We start from the raw sequence: 17134 nt of genomic DNA on the forward strand, positions 1-17134 counted from the left end.
AGTTGATGGTAGCATACAGAACATTGAGAGAGACACAATTGTTAAATGGGAGGTTGAGTTTACAGAGATTGATCCACAAGTTCTACAGAACATGGGAGAGACGGCAGTGAAGAAATGGGTGGAAACAATTAGGAAGAATATTGTTTGGGGACCAGAGCAAGAAGTATCACTGTTGCGGTTTGATGATTGGAAAGGAGAGTATGTGAGAATAGAAGATGGTGAACAGATTGTTGAAGAAATCGATCGGCAAAACCGCTGGACAAGCAAACGGGCTAATTTTTTTGCTGAGCTCGTTGATCTGAACATTTTTTCGAAGGTTGGATATGTGCCATCACAATTGGCTGCGCAGATGGTAGATGATGATTGGGCTACACAGAGGCCATTGATTCCCATGTGTACTGAACTTACAGTAATAGCCGAAGAGGGACAGGTGACTGGAACTGAAACTGAAACTGCAGCAACTGTTGATTGGAATGTAGTTGAATTAGATGAGCCTACTGATTTGGTCATTGCACCAATGCCTGACATTGAGATGGCCAAACATTTTGGCATTCCAGTCGATGACAGAGATAAGCAGGAGAGGGGCGAATCTAGTTTGCCTGCTAATGCTGATGAAGAAGTAGATGGACAGTTGATGGAACAAGCTGCGGATGAAGTAGATGATGCACATGATGATGAGCTGGTGCATTTGTATGACAAAGAAAACCCTGTCATTGAAGTAGGCAAGTTGTTCCCAAGCATGAAGGAGTTTAGAATGTGTTTCAAGACTTATGCAGTGAAACATGAGTTTGATGCCAAGACTGTTTGGACTGATAGAAAGAAGTTTTATGCGAGGTGCAGAGGATTTGATGGTAGTGTGAAGCCTTGCAAGTGGTACATATCTGCTAGACTGCAACCTGATGGAAGTACTGTCAGGGTTAACCAAATCCACAATCAACATACTTGTATTACAAGTTCACAGAGAGTATCAACCATGACATCACAACTTTGGGTTGCAGAAAAGATCACCCCAATTTTAGCCAAAACACCAAACACTACTGCCATGAAACTCAAAGTAGACTTGGAAAAGATGTACCCCTTTACACTGAAATATACCACAGTGTGGAAGGCAAAACAAAGGGCAATGAAAAATTTATATGGTGATTGGGCAAATACATTTAGGATGCTTTACAACTTCAAAGCAGAGGTGGAAAAGAGGTCACCTGGCGGTGTTGTGGAGATAGATACAGAGGTATCAGCCGAAGGTGAAGTCAAGTTCTCCAAGTTTTTTATGGCTTTGAAGCCTTGCATCGATGGGTTCAAAGCAGGGTGCCGTCCATATTTGAGCATAGACTCATCATTTTTGACAGGCAAGTGGAATGGTCAGTTGGCAGCATGCAATGCTCTAGATGGACACAACTGGATGTTTCCTATTGCTGTTGGCTTGTTTCAGTCAGAAACAGAGGCTTCATGGACATGGTTCATGATCCAGTTGAAGAGATGCCTAGGGCCAGTGTCACCTTTGGCTATACACACAGATGCATGTAAGGGGCTTGAAAATTCATTGAAAAATGTTTTCCCACATGCTGAGCAGAGAGAGTGCTTCGGTCATTTGTGGATGAATTTGATCAAAAAATTTAGAGGAGAAGAATTTGGGTGCATGTGGCCAGCAGCAAGATCTTACACTAGACAGACACACAAATATCATCTTGATAAGATAATGGCAGCATGTGATGAGTTTGGTCCATGGCTGAACACCTACCATTCTTTGTTATGGTACAGGTCAGCATTCAACACTGCCATCAAGTGTGACCACATCAACAATAATTTGGCAGAGAGTTTCAACAACAAGGTGAAGGAGTTAAAAGATTTGCCTGTGCATGACATGGTTGACCAAATTAGGATCATGCTCATGCGGTTGTGGGAATTGAAAAGAAGGATAGGTGATTGTCTGCAAGGTGATAAGCTTTCAGCAGTGGTACAACAGGTGGTCAATAGGAGCAGATGTCTTTCACATTTGTTTGTTGAAAAATCTTCACCTTGGGGTGCTGAAGTTAGAGATAACAAAACGGGAAGGAGACATGTTGTTAACACTGAATTGCATGATTGCACTTGCCTCGAGTGGCAACATACTAGTAAACCATGTGAGCATGCCATTCTCTTCTTAGCATCCCAACCGCAGATAAACATGCACCCATATTTGCATGAATATTATTCGGTAGCAAGATTCAAAGCTGCATATACTACTCCAATTCCAGCACTTACAGATCAGTCTCAGTGGCCTGAAGTGGACATTGAATTTTCCATGTGTCCTCCCTTGACGAAAAGAAAGGCTGGCAGGCCTAAACAGAGTAGATTCAAGGCATGGTTTGAGAAAGGTGGGAGTAGTAAGAAGGGAAAGAAAGATGGAAAGCCAAAAAGGGCCAAAAAGGTAACAAAAATAGATGCAAGTTGTGCCAGGAACTTGGGCACAGAGTGGGATCTGTCAAATGCCGTTACACTCCTGATAAGCCAAAGTATGTTCTTGTGTATTTGTTTGTGTTTTGATTTGGTGCTTTTTCCAATTACTATATCTATAACATTTTCCCAATGGCCAGGAGGAAGCGAGCAAGTCAGCCCCTTGTTGTTGAACAGTGTTGGCCAACAAAAAAAGCAAGAGTCAATGGCGGTAGAAAGAAGAGAAGTGTGCCTGAGCCTGAGCAGACTGAAGAAAATTTTGCTGCAGTCAACATTCAGACTGAAGAAACTGCTCTCGAGGTTGAAACTGAACCTGAGCGTGTCGAGGTTCAGACTAAAGAAACCCATGTTGAGGTACACACCGAAGAAACTGAAACTGCTGTCAACATTGAGACTGAAGACACTGATCACGAGGGTGTTGGCGAGGTGTTGAAAAGACCAGTGAAGAACACCAAGATGGTCAGTGAACTTGTGTGTAGTAGAACCAAAAACAAGAAGTGCTAAGGCGAAGAAGGGCACGCGACGTGTTAGGAAGAGGTAGAACCGAGAACAGTTGGAAAATTTGGGGCATGTAATAATATTTGTAACTTGGTGCATACCGGTAGTCACTATGTATCCCCGTATTTCTATTCGAACTTGTTTGTTGGTACCTTGTCTAAACCAGCCAAATAAAATTCAAATTTGGGCTCAAATTTGAATTAGGGATGGGGTATTGATGTTTTAATGCTATCTAAAGTACCTCAACTGAAATATGTTTGCTTGCTGATCATTCCGAGCCCTTTTGGTAAGTTGAACTCACAGTCATGAAAAGTGTGTCTCAAATGACCTCCAAAGATAGGATAAACGGCCTCATATTTAAGCAAGTTTTTTGGCACCTTGTCTAAACCAGCCAAATAATTTTTCTACACATCTATTCTACCTATATAGTGTAAATCTAAAGTCTCACTATTTATTGAATTAATTTTCTATTATTTTCTTTGTTTTTGAAAAAACAAGGTTTAATATAAAATTATATATAAAACAAGTTTAAAACATGAAAATGAGAAAAGTAAGTTAAGATCTTTCTTAGTCAATCCAAAATGAAGTTTTGGTGAGGTTTTCACACTTTTCATTTTCAAAACCCCACCTACTCTCGGGTGCCCACTAGTCTCTCCCTTGAACTCCATACTACATTGTTCGAGGAATGACAATTTTGTGAAGGATTTTTCGTAAAAATGTATGTAAACCATATTTTTTTTTTCTCGTTACTATACGACATAATAAGACTATGTGCGCAAGTTTTATATTTTTTTGATTTTTTTGAATTAGTTATGCTCAACCCTAATCAGTAAAAACCCCTCAAAACCCCTCTCAAAAGCCCTCAAAACCCCGCACACTACCGGGTCGTCGATCATTGTGCGTGGACGGTTGAGATCAGGCGCTAGGGTTAGCTACAGTGTGCATCGATCCGCATGAGACGCGCTGATTGGTTGAATTAGTGTGCATCGATCCGCATGAGACGCGCTGATTGGTTGAATCAGTGGGGTTTGGATCAGCCTCTCTCGTTGGGGCATCAGGACCGTTCATTTGAATCCAACGGCAAGAGTTGACGCGGTGCATGGACCAAGCCTACGCATTGCCCTTTCCATTGTTGCATGCGTGCCCGTGCCTACCCGCAGCATGCATGCCTACCCGCAGAACTGCGCCCGTGTTTTGCATGCATGCCCTCGATGCCCTGCTCCGCCACCCCTATCGACGCAGTAACCTGTCGCATGCCTACCATTAGAACTGATGCATCGTCGCATGAAAGCATGAACCCGGCCACAATGCAGCAGCCCGATGAAGACAACCAAAAAGCCAACGCTGCATTGCGTGCTGTACATGGCGTGCTCCTCTTTGAGGACGCAATACTGGCATGGGGTATTGATGTGGGTATCGATGCAGTTCAAACGGCGTGCTGCCCGTTACAAGATGGGCAAATGAAGGCGTCCATTATTGTCACATCTCCCATCGACCAAACGTTGCCCTCTAGCCCGGCCCTAGCAAGATGTGCAAATTAATGGGCTACGACATGAATGCACGGGCGGCACACGCAGAGAACCCGGGGTAGGCGTGTCCCCTTGACCCATGACGGCATAGACGCGTGCGTGAGCCCGTCCCCCTTGACCCGCGACCGGTGGCACAGAAGGATCGCAGCCCGTTTTCCCACGCTCGTGTACACACTTTCATGGGGCACCACCAAACGCCGCCCGCCCATTAATTCTACGGGGTGAAACCACGTCGCACTTGGGCTATTTAAGCCGGGCACTATCGTCTTCCTCTCCCTCCTCATCCACACCCCATCCTCTGCCTCCTCTGCCCTCCTTCTTCCTTCTTCTCCATCAAACCCGATCGAGCCCTCGAGCCACCCCGCCACCATGCAGTACAACGGCCCCACCTACCGCTTCCCCCCAACCGTGCCGGAAAGGCTCTACCCGGCCGGAGTGTATGTAGAAAGAACCCTTAGGGTTTGGGCGATCTCGAGGTGGAGGGGCACAAGGGAGTTAACGGAGTTCTTCCTTGCGGCCGGCTTCCGCCACCTCCCCCGTGGCTCTCCTCGGATGTACCATCTTGAGGAGGTCAACCACAACGGCGTTGTGGTTGGGCTCCTCGCCACGTTCACTAACCCTTTCGATGCTTTCCATCTCCTCGGGCGAGCGTATTGGGTTGGTTGTGAGTTCATAGCTTTCACAACCTACAATATCTTCACCGACTTCAACGGCATCTTCCCCAACAACGGCGTTATGCACACGCTCCCGTACCCCATCAACAACGGGGAGGAGTGAAGGGCGGCGCCCAGAGGAGCGAGGTGGCCCCGGAGGAGAAGAAGAACCCGAAGAACCCGCGTTTGGTGCCCCCTATCTATCTAGCTTGCTATAGATCTGTCGTATTAGTTTTTTTAAGTTGTAATCGTTATGCTACTATTATTAAGTTTTATTAGTACTTTAAGTTGTAAGGCTATCATGGAGTTGTAAGGCTATCGTGGAACTATGGTTGCAATCGTTGTGCTTCTATATAATCGTTATGCTACTATATATATTGTGTGTTTCGTGCTATTATTTGTGGATTGCTATGGGTTGTTTTTGCTTATTATTCGTGTATTGCTATGGGTTGCTACGGGCCCGGGTTTCTACACCACAATCACCACACACACCATCTTCAAAATATTGGCCAAACCATGGACATGCAACTAGGAGCCCCATGCAAACCCACTATGGACATGGGTGCAACTAGGAAATGCAAACTAATTTACTTCAGGCACTTCATGCAAGCATCAACTCATTTAGTTCATGGAACCGTAGATATGCATAAAAACAATTAACATTTAATTTTAGTGCATCAAAAAATGATCCATCACAAAATTTAGTGCAAGAAAAAGGCCAAAATAAAAACAAGTAACATTTTATTGGGCCCCATTTTATTTGCCGAAGTTAGAGGTGGGCTGGTGCCCCTATGCGGGTGGGCTGGTCATGGCCCAACATCTATTCGGTAGCCCAATTTTGTTTTTTTACTAGAAACTGAATTTGGGTGTGTACTGTGTTAACTGAAGAACAAAAACAGAGGAAACAGAGCATGCATGAACACTGAATAATTTGTGTTCCAAATTGCTGCTTCAATTCAGATACATAACTTGGCATGGCGCACAGATCACATCCTCTACCCTGACAGGCCTAAATGCCCATTCTAATGATGGATGAACAACAAATAAAACAAAAACAGAGCAATGATACAACAATAGAACCCCCCTGCCATGATATTTGCTTGCTTCTGCAAATTGATCAACTGCATTAGATGTTTCTTGATCTTCTTCAGTTCCTCGGTCAGTTCGGACTCCGCATGCAGTTCAGCATTGCACGCATACATCGCCATCGGCACGACTCTGCCCTCCCCTCCGCCCGAGCTCTCCGTATTCTCCGCAGCAATCGGCGGCACCCCGCCCAAATTGAGCTCCCAGGTTGCGGCCACGCTCGAATCAATGTAGCCCTCAAACTGAATCCTATCAACATATTCATCAATCCACTCGAAATGGTAACATTTCTTCAAGATCTGAAAAGAACAACATGAACCCTAAATCCCAAATTCGAGGAGGAAAAACAAAATATGGAGAAATCAGAGCAAAAGAAAGCGAAAGAACGGGCTAAGAACTGAGATCTAACCTTGCCGTCCCTTCCTGCCATTGGTTTGCTCAAGCATTTCACAAATTCCCGCCCAAGATTGCCATTGTCATCCCTCTTAGTGACCAACCGTTTAAGAGGGTCTGGGCGTGGGCAGCCAGGGCACCTTGTGAGCAGCACTGGTCCATACTGTCGCCATTTTGAGTGTGTGGCGGAGGAGGTAGACATTTGCGCTAGGTCGCCGGAGAAGAGAAAGATTGGGGAAAGGGGATGAATGGGCGGCGGCGGGCGGACGGGCACGGGCGCTTGTCTCTTCTAGCTGCGAGGAGGTGGGTCTCGCGAATAGACAAGTGGTGGGTCCTGCGCTTACGTGGATAAGTGGTGAGTCCAGCCCCCAACAGCTAACGAGGGCATCAGTTGAGTTTAACAGCCATGTCGTGCGTGGGCTATTTACCTGCTCAAAATTGTCGCACCACAGCCATTCGCTCGAACAACGTCGCACTCTTGCCAATTCACCTCAAATGTGTCGCACAGGAGCTATTGGCCCGGTTGTAATGGGAAGTAATATGATACTATATCTGTAGTGCATAATATCATTCATATGATACTAGCGTATGATACCACACCCTCTATTCCTTTATATAAGGTGTATTTGTTTTTTTCATAAAATTTCACAATGTAAGTTGCATTTGTTCTAATTCCTCATAATTCCGATCTTGGCCCTCCAGAAAAAGGAAAGTATATCTCCCCTGATGGCATGTATCTCTCCTTCAGAGAAAGAAAATGAAACTATCTCTCTCCCAATTGCATATATCTCTTCCTTTCCTAGCCTAAATGATTTACTTGCCGCTAATCAATGAATTAGACAAGGGTAATTTCATCCCAAATAGTCTATAAATATGTGCCTTGGTCACCGTGCTGAGAATAATACACCTTCCATAAAGGAATGGAGGGAGTATATCCGTAGTGCATAGTATTATATGCTAGTATCATAGGATAATTTATTGCCACGCATAGCACAGATAGTAGCACATCATTTAATATGATGCGGTATCAATGATATGATACTTAACCCTTTTTTTCTTCATTTAATTTGATGCCACCTCATCAATATTGTCTAGGTTGCATGCATGATACTACCTATGATACTCACATTACAGAAGGCCTTATACCTTGGCAAAGTGGTGAGATCCTATAACTAACCTACGAACGACCTCGCAAGTCGTAGCTGCCCTGGAAGTTAAAATATAGGGACAATTGCATTTTTACCCCTAGTTGGTTCCTACCCACGGGTTTTGCCCTTACTTTTCGAGCTTGCTCAGTTTTGCCCTTACTTTTTCCGTCGTGGTCCCTCGAATGCCCTTTGACCGTTTGACCAAAACTTTGAAAATTCAAAACAAATTCATATGAACTCAGAAAAATGCAAATAAGATATGAAAATGTTCAGATAAACATTACCTTTATGTGCATATCATTTGCATTCAGGAGAAAAGCACCCTTTAAACGACCTGAGGTAATTAATGGTATTAAAATTATTAACAATAAAAAGGTATAAACAATATTTTTTTCATGAATAAAAATTACATGCAAATGTAGGTGATGTTTTCTGAACATCCAGATATCTTATTTGCATTTTTCTGAGTTTGTATCATCTTGTTATGAATGTTCTAACGACTTTGATCATTATTTGGAAACTTCATAAAAAAGGGACACGAGCTCAGCAAAATGCAAAAAAGATATCAGGATGTTCAGGAAACATCACCTACATTTGCATGTATTTTTTATTCATGAAAAAAATATTGTTTATACCTTTTTATTTTTAATAATGTTAATAACATTAATTACCTCAGGTAGTTTAAAGGGTGCTTTTGTCCTAAATGCAAATGATATGCACATAATGGTAGTGTTTGTCTGAACATTTTGATATCTTATTTGCATTTTTCTGAGTTCATATGAATTAGTTATGAATTTTCAAAGTTTTGGTCAAACGGTCAAAGGGCATTCGAGGGACCTCGATGGAAAAAGTAAGAGCAAAACTAAGCAAGCTCGAAAAGTAAGGGCAAAACCCGTGGGTAGGAACCAACTAGGGGAAAAAATCACTCGGAACCTTTCCGATGTCCGAATATAGCCTTCCGATATATCGATCTTTACGTATCGACCATTTCGAGACTCCACTTCATGTCCGTGATCTCATCCGGGACTCTGAACAACCTTCGGTACATCAAATCACATAACTCATAATACAAATCGTCATCGAACGTTAAGCGTGCGGACCCTACGGGTTCGAGAACTATGTAGACATGACCAGAGACACTTCTCCGGTGAATAACCAATAGCAGAACCTGGATGCTCATATTGGCTCCTACATAATCTACGAAGATCTTTATCGGTCAAACCGCATAACAACATACGTTGTTCCCTTTGTCATCGGTATGTTACTTGCCCGAGATTCAATCGTCGGTATCATCATACCTAGTTCAATCTCGTTACCGGCAAGTCTCTTTACTCGTTACGTAATGCATCATCCCGCAACTAACTCATTAGTCACATTGCTTGCAAGGCTTATAGTGATGTGCATTACCGAGAGGGCCCAGAGATACCTCTTCGATACACGGAGTGACAAATCCTAATCTCGATCTATGCCAACTCAACAAACACCTTCGGAGACACCTATAGAGCATCTTTATAATCACCCAGTTACGTTGTGACATTTGATGGCACACAAAGTGTTCCTCCGGTATTCGGGAGTTGCATAATCTCATAGTCAGAGGAACATATATAAGTCATGAAGAAAGTAGTAGCAATGAAACTGAAACGATCATAATGCTAAGCTAACGAATGGGTCTTGTCCATCACATCATTCTGTCCCTTTCATCAAAGGAGAACACATGTCTATGCCTAGGAAACTTAACCATCTTTGATTAACGAGCTAGTCAAGTAGAGGAATACTAGGGACACTCTGTTTGTCTATGTATTCACACTTGTACTAAGTTTCCGGTTAATACAATTCTAGCATGAATAATAAGCATTTATCATGACATAAGGAAATAAATAATAACTTTATTATTGCCTCTAGGGCATATTTCCTTCAGTCTTCCACTTGCACTAGAGTCAATAATCTAGTTCACATCGCTATGTGATTTAACACCAATAGTTCACATCACCATGTGATTAACACCCATAGTTCACATCGCCATGTGACCAACACTCAAAGTGTTTACTAGAGTCAGTAATCTAGTTCACATCGCCATTTGATTAACACCCAAAGAGTACTAAGGTGTGATCATGTTTTGCTTGTGAGAGAAGTTTAGACAACGGGTCTGCCAAATTCAGATCCGTATGTATTTTGCAAATTTCTATGTCTACAATGCTCTCCACGGAGCTACTTTAGCTAATTGCTCCCACTTTCAATATGTATCCGGATTGTGACTTAGAGTCATCCAGATCGGTGTCAAAGCTTGCATCGATGTAACTCTTTACGACAAACTCTTTATCACCTCCATAACCGAGAAATATTTCCTTAGTCCTCTAAGGATAATTTTGACCGATGTCCGGTGATCTACTCCTAGATCAAAATTGTACTCCCTTGCCAAACTCAGGGCAGGGTATGCAATAGGTCTGGTACACAACATGGCATACTTTATAGAACCTATGGCTGAGGCATAGGGAATGACTTTCATTCTCTCTCTATCTTCTGTCGTGGTCGGGCTTTGAGTCTTACTCAACATCACACGTTGCAACACAGGCAAGAACTCTTTCTTTGACTGTTCCATTTTGAACTACTTCAAAATCTTGTCAAGGTATGTACTCATTGAAAAACTTATCAAGCGTTTTGATCTATCTCTATAGATCTTGATGCTCAATATGTAAGCAGCTTTACCGAGGTCTTTCTTTGAAAAACTCCTTTCAAACACTCCTCTATGCTTTCTAGAAAATTCTACATCATTTCCGATCAACAATATGTTTTTCATATATACTTATCAGAAAACTGTAGTGCTCCCACTCACTTTCTTGTAAATACAGGCTGCACCGCAAGTCTGTATAAATCTATATGCTTTGATCAACTCATCAAAGTGTATATTCCAACTCCGATATGCTTTGCACCAGTCCATGGATGGATCGCTAGAGCTTGCATATTTTGTTAGCACCTTTAGGATTGACAAAACCTTTTGGTTGTATCATATACAATTCTTCTTTAATAAATCCATTAAGGAATGTAGTTTTGACATCCATTTGCCAGATTTCATAAAATGTGGCAATTTGCTAACATGATTCGGACAGACTTAAGCATCTCTACGAGTGAGAAAATCTCATCGTAGTCAACACCTTGAAATTTGTCAAAAACCTTTTTCGACAAGTCTATAGATAGTAACACTACTATCAGCGTCCGTCTTCCTCTTGAAGATCCATTTATTTTCTATGGTTTGCCGATCATCGGGCAAGTCAACCAAAGTCCACACTTTGTTCTTATACATGGATCCCATCTCAGATTTCATGGCCTCAAGCCATTTCGCGGAATCTGGGCTCATCATCGCTTCCTCATAGTTCGTACGTTTGTCATGGTCAAGTAACACAAACTCCAGAATAGGATTACCGTACCACTCTGGTGCGGAATGTACTCTGGTTGACCTACGAGGTTCGGTCGTAACTTGATATAAAGTTTCATGATCACTATCATTAACTTCCTCACTAATTGGTGTAGGAATCACTGGAACTGATTTCTGTGATGAACTACTTTCCAATTCGGGAGCAGGTACAATTACCTCATCAAGTTCTACTTTCCTCCCACTCACTTCTTTCGAGAGAAACTTATTCTCTAGAAAGGATCCATTCTTAGCAACGAATATCTTGCCTTTGTATCTATGATAGAAGGTGTACCCAACAGTTTCCTTTGGGTATCCTATGAAGATGCATTTCTCCTATTTGGGTTCGAGCTTATCAGGTTGAAACTATTTCACATAAGCATCGCAACCCCAAACTTTAAGAAACGACAGCTTAGATTTCTTGCCAAACAATAGTTCATATGGTGTTGTCTCAACAGATTTAGATGCTGCCCTATTTAACGTGAATGCAGCTATCTCTAATGCATAATCCCAAAACGATAGTGGTAAATCGGTAAGAGACATCATAGATCGCACCTTATCTAATAAAGTATGGTTACGATGTTCGGACACACCGTTATGTTGTGGTGTTCCAGGTGGCGTGAGTTTGCGAAACTTCCACATTGTTTCAAATGAAGACCAAACTCGTAACTAGAATATTCGTCTCCGCGATAAGATCGTAGAAACTTTATTTTCTTGTTACGATGATTTTCCACTTCACTCTGAAATTCTTTGAACTTTTCAAATGTTATAGACTTATTTTTCATCAAGTAGATATACCCATATCAGCTCAAATCATCTGTGAAGGTCAGAAAATAATGATACCTGATACGTCTCCGTCGTATCTATAATTTTTTATTGTTCCATGCCAATATTCTACAACTTTCATATGCTTTTGGCAACTTTTTATACTATTTTTGGGACTAACATATTGATCCAGTGCCCAGTACCAGTTCCTGTTTGTTGCATGTTTTTGTTTCGCAAAAAATCATATCAAACAGAGTCCAAACAGGATAAAAACTGACGGATATTTTTTTGGAATATATGTGATTTTGGGAAGAAGAATCAACGCGAGACGATGCCCGAGGGGGCCACGAGGCAGGGGGGCACGCCCCTGACCCTCGTGGCCACCCCGTAAGGCGGTTGGTGCCCTTCTTTCACGGCAAGAAAGCTAATATCCGGATAGAAATCATGTCCAAATTTCAGCCCAATCAGAGTTACGGATCTCCGGGAATATAAGAAATGGTGAAAGGGCAGAATCAGGAGCGCAGAAACAGAGAGAGACAGAGAGACAGATCCAATCTCGGAGGGGCTCTCGCCCCTCCTACGCCATGGAGACCAAGGACCAGAGGGAGAACGAGAGGCAAATGACAAATAATGTAATGCGGGAGATAAGAGTTTGTGATGGGTACTTGGTATGTTGACTTCTGTGTAGACTCCCCGGCAACGGCGCCAGAAATCCTTCTTGCTACCTCTTGAGCACTGCGTTGGTTTTCCCTTGAAGAGGAAAGGGTGATGGAGTAGAGTAGCGTAAGTATTTCCCTCAGTTTTTGAGAACCAAGGTATCAATCCAGTAGGAGGCCGCGCACGAGTCTCTCGCACCTACACAAACAAATAAATCCTCGCAACCAACGCAATAAAGGGGTTGTCAATCCCTTCACGGTCACTTACAAGAGTGAGATCTGATAGATATGATAAGATAATATTTTTGGTATTTTTATGATAAAGATGCAAAGTAAAGAAAGCAAAATAAAAACGGCGCCAGAAATAGCTTGTTGTCGGGCAATTAAATATGATGGAAAATAGACCCGGGGGCCATAGGTTTCACTAGCGGCTTCTCTCGAGAGCATAAGTATTACGGTGGGTGAACAAATTACTGTTGAGCAATTGACAGAATTGAGCATAGTTATGAGAATATCTAGGTATGATCATGTACATAGGCATCACGTCTGCGACAAGTAGACCGACTCCTGCCTGCATCTACTACTATTACTCCACACATCGACCGCTATCCAGCATGCATCTAGAGTATTAAGTTCAAAAGAACAGAGTAACGCTTTGAGTAAGATGACATGATGTAGAGGGATAAACTCATGCAATATGTTATAAACCCCATCTTGTTATCCTCGATGGCAACAATACAATACGTGCCTTGCTGCCCCTACTGTCATTGAGAAAGGACACCGCAAGATTGAACCCAAAGCTAAGCACTTCTCCCATTGCAAGAAAGATCAATCTAGTAGGCCAAACCAAACTGATAATTCGAAGAGACTTGCAAAGATAACCAATCATACATAATAGAATCCAGAGAAGATTCAAATATTGTTCATAGATAAACTTGATCTTAAATCCACAATTCATTGGTCTCAACAAACACACCGCAAAAGAAGATTACATCGAATAGATCTCCACAAGAGAGGGGAGAACATTGTATTGAGATCCAAAAAGAGAGAAGAAACCATCTAGCTAATAACTATATGGACCCGAAGGTCTGAGGTAAACTACTCACACATCATCGAAGAGGCTATGGTGTTGATGTAGAAGCCCTCCGTGATCGATGCCCCGTCCGGCGAAGCTCCGGAAAAGGCCCCAAGATGGGATCTCACGGGTACAGAAGGTTGCGGCGGTGGAATTAGGTTTTTGGCTCCGTATCTGGTAGTTTGGGGGTAGTAGGTATATATAGGAGGAAGAAGTACGTCGGTGGAGCAACATGGGCCCCACGAGGGTGGAGGGCGCGCCCAGGGGGGTAGGCGCGCCCCCTACCTCGTGCGTTCCTCGTTGATGTCTTGACGTAGGGTCCAAGTCCTCTGGATCATGTTCGTTCCAAAAGTCACGTTCCCGAAGGTTTCATTCCGTTTAGACTCCGTTTGATATTCTTTTTCTGCGAAACTCTGAAATAGGCATAAAACAGCAATTCTGGGTTGGGCCTCTGGTTAATAGGTTAGTCCCAAAAATAATATAAAAGTGTATAATAAATCCCAATAATGACCAAAACAGAATATAATATAGCATGGAACAATCAATAATTATAGATACGTTGGAGACGTATCAAGCATCCCCAAGCTTAATTCCTGCTCGTCCTCGAGTAGGTAAATGATAAAAACAGAATTTTTGATGGGGAAAGCTACTTGGCATAATTTCAATGTAATTCTCTTAATTGTGGTATGAATATTCAGATCCGAAAGATTCAAGACAAAAGTTTATATTGACATAAAAAATAACAATACTTCAAGTATACTAACTAAGCAATTATGTCATCTCAAAATAACATGGCCAAAGAAAGTTATCCCTACAAAATCATATAGTCTGGCTATGCTCTATCTTCATCACACAAAGTATTTAAATCATGCACATCCCCGATGACAAGCCAAGCAACTGTTTCATACTTTTGATGGTCTCAAACTTTTTCAATCTTCACGCAATACATGAGCGTGAGCCATGGACATAGCACTATATGTGGAATAGAATGGTGGTTGTGGAGAAGACAAAAAAAGGAGAAGATAGTCTCACATAAACTAGGCGTATCAATGGGCTATGGAGATGCCCATTAATAGATATCAATGTGATTGAGTAGGGATTGCCATGCAACGGATGCACTAGAGCTATAAGTGTATGAAAGCTCAACAAAAGAAACTAAGTGGGTGTGCATCCAACTCGCTTGCTCACGAAGACCTAGGGCATTTTGAGGAAGCCCATCATTGGAATATACAAGCCAAGTTCTATAATGAAAATTTCCCACTAGTATATGAAAGTGATATCATAGGAGACTCTCTATCATGAAGATCATGGTGCTACTTTGAAGCACAAGTGTGGTAAAAGGATAGTAACATTGTCCCTTCTCTCTTTTTCTCTCATCTTTTTTTTGGGGCCTTTTCTTTTTTTATGGCCTTTCTCTTTTTTTTAGTCTGGAGCCCATCCCGACTTGTGGGGGAATCATAGTCTCCAACATCCTTTCCTCACTTGGGTCAATGCTCTAAAAAATGATGATCATAACACTTTTATTTACTTACAACTCAACAATTACAACTCAATACTTAGAAAAAATATGACTCTATGTGAATGCCTCCGGCGGTGTATCGGGATATGCAATGAATCAAGAGTGACATGTATGAAAGAATTATGAACGGTGGGTTTGCCACAAATACGATGTGAACTACATGATCATGCGAAGCAATGTGACAATGATGGAGCGTGTCATAGTAAACGAAACGGTGGTAAGTTGCATGGCAATATATCTCAGAATGGCTATGGAAATGCCATGATAGGTAGGCATGGTGGCTGTTTTGAGGAAGGTAGATGGTGGGTGTATGATACCGGCGAAAAGTGCGCGGTATTAGAGAGGCTAGCAATGGTGAAAGGAAGAAAAGTGTGTATAATCCATGGACTCAACATTACTCATAAAGAACTCATATATTTATTGCAAAAATCTACAAGTTATCAAAGCAAAGTATTACGCGCATGCTCCTAGGGGGATAGATTGGTAGGAAAAGACCATCGCTCGTCCCCGACCGCCACTCATAAGGAAGACAATCAATAAATAGATCATGCTCGGACTTCATCACATAACGGTTCACCATACGTGCATGCTATGGTAATCACAAACTTTAACACAAGTATTTCTCAAATTCAAAACTACTCAACTAGCATGACTCTAATATCACCATCACCATATCTCAAAACAATTATCAAGCATCAAACTTCTCATAGTATTCAACACACTCATAAGAATATATTTTTACTAATCTTGAATGCCTATCATAATTAAAGCAAATTACCATGATGTTTTGTAGGACTCTCAAAATAATCTAAGTGAAGCATGAGAGAACAATAGTTTGTATAAAACAAATCCACCACCGTGCTCTAAAAGATATAAGTGAAGCACTAGAGAAAAAACTATATAACTCAAAAAATATAAGTGATGCACATAGAGTATTCTAACAATTTCCGAATCATGTGTGTCTCTCTCATAAGGTGTGTACAGCAAGGATGATTGTGGCAAACTAACAAACAAAGACTCAAATAATACAAGACGCTCCAAGCAAAACACATATCATGTGGTGAATAAAAATATAGCTCCAAGTAAAGTTACCGATGGAAGTAGACGAAAGAGGGGATGCCTTCCGGGGCATCCCCAAGCTTTGGATTTTAGGTTTCCTTAGATTATCTTGGGGTGCCATGGGCATCCCCAATCTTAGGCTCTTTCCACTCCTTGTTCCATAATCCATCAAATCTTTTACCCAAAACTTGAAAACTTCACAACACAAAACTCGGCAGAAAATCTCGTGAGCTCCGTTAGCGAAAGAAAACAATACACCACTTCAAGGTACTGTAATGAACTCATTATTTATTTATATTGGTGTTAAACCTACTGTATTCCAACTTCTCTATGGTTTATAAACTTTTTTACTAGCCATAGATTCATCAAAATAAGCAAACAACACACGAAAAACAGAATCTTTCAAAAACAGAACAGTCTGTAGTAATCTGTAACTAACGCAAACTTCTGGAACTCCAAAAGTTCAGCCAAAATAGGAAGACATAGAAAATTTGTTTATTGATCAGAAGCAATTGGAATCAATATTTTATCACGTTCTGGTGATTTTTAACAATTATTTTCGTGAACAGAAAGTTTCTGGAATTTTCAGCAAGATCAAATAACTATCATCCAAGAAGATCCTATAGGTTAAACTTGGAACAAACACTAATTAAAACATAAAAACACATCTAACCAGAGGCTAGATCAAATATTTTTTCCTAAACAGAAGCAAAAATAAAAAAACTAAAAATAAAATTGGGTTGCCTCCCAACAAGCGCTATCGTTTAACGCCCCTAGCTAGGCATTGATAATTTTGATGATGCTCACATGAAAGACAAGAATTGAAGCACAAAGAGAGCATCATATAGCATGTGAAAAACACATCTAAGTCTAACATACTTCCTATGCATAGGCATCTTATAGGCAAA

The sequence above is a fragment of the Aegilops tauschii genome, chromosome 3 (genome assembly GCF_002575655.3).
Source record: "Aegilops tauschii subsp. strangulata cultivar AL8/78 chromosome 3, Aet v6.0, whole genome shotgun sequence".
Lineage (NCBI taxonomy): Eukaryota > Viridiplantae > Streptophyta > Magnoliopsida > Poales > Poaceae > Aegilops > Aegilops tauschii.